General features: G+C 47.3%; 1 protein-coding gene across 1 annotated transcript in view; it reads right to left on the bottom strand.

The window, feature by feature from the left end:
* The window catches only part of LOXL2 (lysyl oxidase like 2), a 119,032-nt gene that overhangs the window by 39,861 nt on the left and 72,357 nt on the right, over positions 1–6,814 (bottom strand). The window lies entirely within an intron of this gene.

Genomic DNA, 6,814 nt, shown 5'->3' with positions numbered 1-6,814 from the left:
CTTTGCATGTTAGGCCACACACCCCTAATGTAGCCAATCCTAATGAGTTGCTGCTGTTGGGTGTGGCCTGTTATGCTAATGAGTTCCTGCTGGGCGTGGCCAGCTCGGGAGCCAGCCGGAACTCCGTTCCTGTGCGTGCCTGCCCAAAAATAGCCCTGCCTGGGGTTATACTGTATGATGGCTGAGTATATTCCAGACCTAATTGGACACTGTTCCCCACCTTTCATAAACATTTTCAACAGTGCAAAACCCCCCTTTTTCATAATGTGTGAGTATGTCTTCCCAAAATGTTTGATTTGTTTCAATAGCCCTCACTCTTAGTTGCTCTCACTTGCCTGCAGTGATGCTATCACATTGGCAAGCAAATCTGATTGGCTATGTAGAGCTGCAACATCGTCCCATTCACTGCATAACGACTGGCTGGATGGGATCACAGACTCATCCATGAGATAGGAAACAGCAGCAGCCAGAGAGGGAAAAGGAGGTGCTGAAGTGGCATAAACCAGGAAAAAGCCAGGGCTATATTTGGGCAGGAACGCACAGGAACGGAGTTCCGGCTGGCTCCTGAGTTGGCCACACCCAGCAGGAACTCATTAGCATAATAGGCCACACCCAACAGCAGAAACTCATTAGGATTGGCTACATTAGGGGTGTGTGGCCTAACATGCAAAGAAGTTCCTGCTACAAAAAAGCCCTGGGTTTTGAGAATAAACAAAGTAAACAGAATAAGAAGCAAAAGTGGGTGTGGCTGGATGACCACACTTCTGGTAACATGGGGATGTGGCCTAATATGCTAATGAGTTTCTGCTGTTGGGTGTGGCCTATTATGCTAATGAGTTCCTGCTGGGCTTTTTCTACAAAAAAAGCCCTGGGGAAAACAATGTCATCACACAAGGTAGGGGAAATGGGAACATCTGCACATTTTAAGTGGCATTTGGGAAATAGAATGAGTGTCTACCTGAGTACTGAAGATACTGAATATTCCACAGATCACTCTTCTTTTTCAAAAACAGTTCCTGCCTCTCAGGGACTCAACAATGAGCTTGCAAGAGTCTGGGCAGTGCTTAATACAAAGGGGCCGAGTGGATTTGTCACTGGATAAGCAAGCAAGGTTTCAGTGCATTCCACCATTTCTTGCCCATAGGTCTTTGACATGAAAAGATCATGTAACAGTGCAATCCTAAACCAGCCTATTCATAATCCGACTGAAGTCTATTCAAATGGGGCATATTCCATGGAAAGTCTTCTTAGGTCCCGTCCACACGGGGGGATTTGGGCCAGTTGCGGGCCAGTTCGGGGCCGGATCAAACCGGCGCGATCACACCACAACATCTGGGAAGCGTCCTGCTTCCGTGCCCGAACTGGCCCTTCCTCGCCCTAATCCGGCGCAAATTGAACCACCTACCTTGGTGGTTCAACTTGTAGGCGCGCTTCAAGCCGGGCGTTTGATCGCCAGCGCTTCCTTGCGCCGGCTCAACCCCGGCCCGGAGCCAAACTGCGTATGCTCGGACATGCGCAGTTCGGCCGGCTCCCGTTCGGGCCGTTTTTTCTCCCCGGCGTTTGATCGCGCCGGGGAGAAAAGGTGCCGCGGCCAGGGGATCCGTGGGATCCCGCCGCGGCGCCTCAACGTTAAGAGGCTTTTCCCCTGTCGTGTGGCAGGGGCCTTAGAACTGCACTGTTTTGATCTGCATAAAAGTTGCAGTTTGGTTTTAGCTGGCACAGAATCCAGATTATTTCAGCAAAGAATTCTGCAGCGCATAGATTGCACTCATGAATCTGCACTGAAAGATAAGGCCCAAACCCCCAGCTTCTGAAAAACTAGGAATTCAAAACAGCTACAGTTGTGCTGGCTCCCGAGCATTTAGCAAGCCACTAAATCCCAACATAGACATCAATTTTAACACGAGCCATAGGAAATGTTTCAACTCAACTGAAAACAGGTTCATCATCCAAGGACACGATGTACATGCTTTCCCATAAGGTTAGAGAGAGAGAGAAAAATCTGCTTCTAAAAACATTTTTGAATTGAGTGACTCTTGCTGTTGGAGTAAATACCCTCTTTTAATGATTTGTAAAATAACAGGCAGTCCCAAGAACTCCACCCAGCAAGTTCCTCTGTGACTTGATACATAAAAGTCTTAATTGCAGGAGTTTTGCCATGCCCTCTGGAACCAAATGATGCCAACTCTGCCTCTGGTCATATATGTGCATGAATGGTGAAAGTACCCTACTGTAGTGTGTTTATTTATTGAATATAGAGGAGGTCCGATAAGTGGATGGTGGTTCAGGTCTGGGTAGAGTGAAGCCTCTGTCTCCCCAGGGGCTTCCAGGATGGATGGTTCTCCCTCCTAACCCCCAGGGCAATAAAAGAAGAGTGGAGCTAAAATGGAAACATCAACACATCCAAGAGAATGCCTCTCCTGTTATTATACAGTTTGTTCAGTGTGTGTCTGCCTTCCACTCAAGATTTGCATGAAGGAGGGGTAGCCAGTTTTTTAAAAGTGGAATGCCTGGAATTTAAGCCGCATTTCAGTCATGGAACAAAGCCGATGTATGGCTCCATCACAAAAAGAATGAAACCATCACATGGCTCACTTTCCTCCTGCCTTTCTGAGTTTGAAGTGTGCATTAGGATTGTCTCACCCCACCAGAATTTTTGAACCTTGCTTCCTCACCCTATGAAGCATAGCTGAGCTGCCTAGAACCTGCAACTCTCACCTGGATATATCGAGTTTCCCTTTCCTCTCTCTCTCTGTGTGTGTGTGTGTGTGTGTGTGAGTGTAGCATCTTGCTGAGCTACATAAAATTGTTTTTTTTAAGTGACATGAAACGACATGAATTAATGATGGGGTCATACAACAATCCTACCCCCACTGTGGACAAGAACACTGGTTTTCCAGTGACAGAGCCAAGACATAAATTTGACTGGCAGCTTGCTGTGCTACTTTCTTATTTTCTTAAGGGTCTGTGTGAGGAATTTGGTCAGTGAATTTCTGAGATGAAGAACACATTCCATTCCAATGTATTTGAAAAAGTGTGCCTTGCACATGAAAGCTCATACCTTGAATAAACCTTTGTTGGTCTTAAAGGTGCCACCGGACTCTAAATTTGTTCTACTACTTCAAACCAACATGGCTGCCCACCTGGATCTTTCTAAAATGAAGTGTGCTTTATTTATTTGACGTATTTCTAACACATATTTTTAGCTAGGCTACTTACTAGGATAGTCTCATCTCAGATACCTTTGGGCTTTCAGTGACTGACACCCTGCCAAAACCTGTTCCTGGACATTTGAAAAACTCTGATGTATTTCTTGCTTTAGTTTCTCTCAATGGGTAGGTGAATTATTACAAATGTATTAATTCAAGAACATCTGCCATGTGTTATCTACTTTCAAAATGAGAGGCGCTACGGCTCAGCTTTGTCTGGATCTTGTTTTTCCTCCTCTGAGAGGAAAGCGACCCTCTTGAAGGACTGTAAGAGAGGGACTGATTTTCCTCAATGGTCTGTCATTTCAGACAGAACCGTTTTAGAACCGGTTCCCTACCGGAATATATTTGTAATTTCAGACACAAACGCTTCTGTCCTGTTTAGGAAACGGGGCTGAAGCGTTTTACCTGTCAACCACTTCCAAGTAGTCTTCAGTTTCCTCTCCCGGTTCCGATGCACTTTTTCCCGTCATTTTTCGCCTGTGCGGGCGATCTCCAGCTTTTTTTTTTAACATTCACTTTATAGCGTTATAGCGCTATAATGTTATAAAGGAACAGCAGTGCATCAACCCCATTGGAATGCCTGGAGTGTTTTGTTATAATGCTATAGCGCTATAGTGCTCTAAAGCGAACGTTCAAAAAAAAAAAAAAGCTGGAAATCACCCGCACGGGTGAAAAAGGGTGTGGGGGGGAAATGGTGCAGTCTGAAATGGCAAACCACTTCAGATCCAGCTCTTCACCAGAAGGGGAAAGCCATGTGTGAAATGGCAGCCCTATACCGGTTTACTCCATGATGGATCAAAAACGGCTTCAAAACGGGTTAAAAAGGGTAATGTGAAATTCCTCGATGTTTCTCAGACTGTAGAACTTCCCATATGTTTAAGGCACTTTTTCTTCTTGTAGTGGTGTAGAAGTCCCAGTGTGGGTGCAACCAGTGAAGTGTAGTGGTTAGAGACTAGGATCTAGTTAGACCCAAATTCTAATCCCCACTCTGCTGCGGAAACTTGCTGAATGCCTTTTGGCCAGTCATTTTCTCTCAGACTAACATACCTCATGGGGTTGTAGGGTTGCCAGCCTCCAGGTGAGGCCTGGAGATCTCCCGCTTTTACATCTGATCTCCAGCTGACAGAGACCAGCTCCCCTGGAGAAAATGGCTGCTTTGAAGGGTGGACTCTATGGCATTCTATCATGCTGAGGCCCCTCCCCTCCCCAAACCCCGCCCTCTCCTGGCTCCACCCCCAAAGTCTCCAGGTATTTCCCAACCTAGAGCTGGCAACCCTGTGGGGTTGCTGCTGTGTAGATAAAATGAAAGGGTGATAATTACGTTGTACAATGCTGTGCTTTGGAGAGAAAAGCAGTATATAAATGTCTAAAATAAATAAAATGAGGTGTGTGTTAAAAATTGCATCACCATCAAAAATCACCAGCTACCACTGGTTACTGGAGCCTATGACTCCATTCAAATGTTGATACTCTGTACAGAGACCAGGAGGCTTTAGAAGTTGTAGCTGGAGGATTTACTGGTGCTATAAATAAAGCAATGTTCCATGAATGGATGGATGAATGAATGAACACAGCATGACTAGGGAGAGGTTGGTGACTTAAACAGCACTGTGTATTTAAAATCTGGAGATATGTACTGTAAACAAGGCAGAGGTCATCTGCAGGACAGCCAAAACCCAACACAGAGCACTTCAGGAATCAGTGGCTGCTTGGTCAATTCAAAGTTTACAGGGTACTTCATTGCTTGCGGAACTGGGGGCAGATAATCTGTTTTAATGTTTATTATAGCACCAATTACACTCTGCAAGTCACTAAGTGGCCCTCGTGGGCATTTTTTGAATTGCAAGAGTTATCAGTCCACTGTTTGCTTTTAGCCTTAATCCTGAGCAAATATGCAAAATCTCAGATGCTTCTGAATAAATGCTTTGTAAAGACTGAATATGAATGGACTCAAGCCCATGACTGCAGGTCTTGAACCACTGACTGGAGGGTTGACCAGCAGGATTCAGAATGTATCCTATGTGCCAGCACACCACCCGGCTCTGGCCAAAAGGGTAAGTACAAGAAGACAGCTGAGCCAGCCAAAGAAGGTTCCTTGCATCAACAGGCCAGATACTCCCTGACTCCTAGAAATGCTTCTGGGTAGGGCTGGCTGGCTGTTCTGAGCAACTAGGAGATCTGCTCCTGTTTCTTCCAACTACCTCTGTCGCACAGGAGCTGGACGTGACAATAAGAGCCTAGAAACTGAACTGTACTTCCTGACTCCAAGTCTGCAGTCTAAACGACATTTGGAACTTCTACACCGCTGTGACTTCACCACATTTAGATGGGTCTGCCAGCTGTTTTGAATTGTTCCTTGTGGCTGCTGCTTATCTGAGACAAAAAGGTTGTTTCCACATGGAGAACTTGCTCTGCATTGCTGCCCAACTGGCAGCAGATTTAATTCTGGGTTCCTCACAATGTCTTTGTGCTGGGTCCACCATACTTTTTCTTTGCAAACTGATTTAATTCTGGCAGATCATATCCAAAGCAGGTTTGGGAAAGTATGGAAGGAAAGGCTTGAAAAGTATGGAAGAAAAGATGTAAATTTCTTCACCTTTCTGCCTACATTTTGTGTTATTTTATCTCCTGCCCATGATCCCCCTCCCTCCTGGGCTCTTTGCCATTTTTAAAAAATTAGTAGTAGTGCTGTGGGTCAGCCAGGGCTCAATGATAGGGAGCACTCCTCAGAAGAGGACTCCTTAGGAGAAGAGAAGCCCTGTGTAGCCAGCCTTGAGTTAACAGGAGTAGCTGACCAGCAGGAAGATGAGTTGCAGGCTTGTCAGGATTCACAGCCAACAGATGGTGCAGAGCCACCAACACCCTCCTGCCCTGATTCAGCAGGTGAACCTCAGATGGCTATTCCCAGCCCACCAGTATCACCCACACCCTTAGAGCACTGCAGACGGAGGCTGAGAACAGAGCTACAGAGAAGACAGCTGCTTGCTGATAACAAAGATGAGTAGTTGCAGGACTGCTTCTGAGCACCTGGCTGCAAGCATGACCCTTAGGCATCCTTCCTTTATATATAAAAGCCAGTTGGGGTGGCAAGATTCGATGCGCACCAAAATCAGTTGGCTGCATGAACTGCCACTCCAAACCTCTCCCAATCCCCTGGCTGCATGGGGTAGCTGCGTGCCTGAGTCCTGCCCACACAGCCGCCAGCCAGACTCTTGCCCTCAGTCTACAGATGGCCGCCGAAGAGGATGGCCACAAGGTCTCCAGAGGCACTCCCCGCCACCCTTCCCCGCTCACCCGCCAATGTGGATGCATGGGGAAAGGCCTCCAGAGGCCTCCGCGCCACCCTTTCCCACTCGCCCGCCAAGGTGGACGCATGGGGAAAGGCCTCCACACCCTCCCCCCTCTTTCCCAGGCAGGGACAGGCTTCCAGAGGGCCCCCCGCCTTTCACCGCTTGCCGGCCGAGATGGGGAAGAGCTAGAGAGCCCCCTCTTCCCTGGCCCTCCCTCCCTCTTTCTCTTCCCACCATCTCTCGGTCTTCTCTCTCTCCTTCTTTCCCTCCCTCTTTCCCATCCTTCCTTTGCCTTCTGTCCCTCCCTCCCTC

The sequence above is a fragment of the Gekko japonicus genome, unplaced genomic scaffold, assembly GCF_001447785.1.
Source record: "Gekko japonicus isolate JY-2015 unplaced genomic scaffold, Gekko_japonicus_V1.1 scaffold1154, whole genome shotgun sequence".
NCBI lineage: Eukaryota > Metazoa > Chordata > Lepidosauria > Squamata > Gekkonidae > Gekko > Gekko japonicus.
This window is presented reverse-complemented; position numbering and strand designations above follow the sequence as displayed.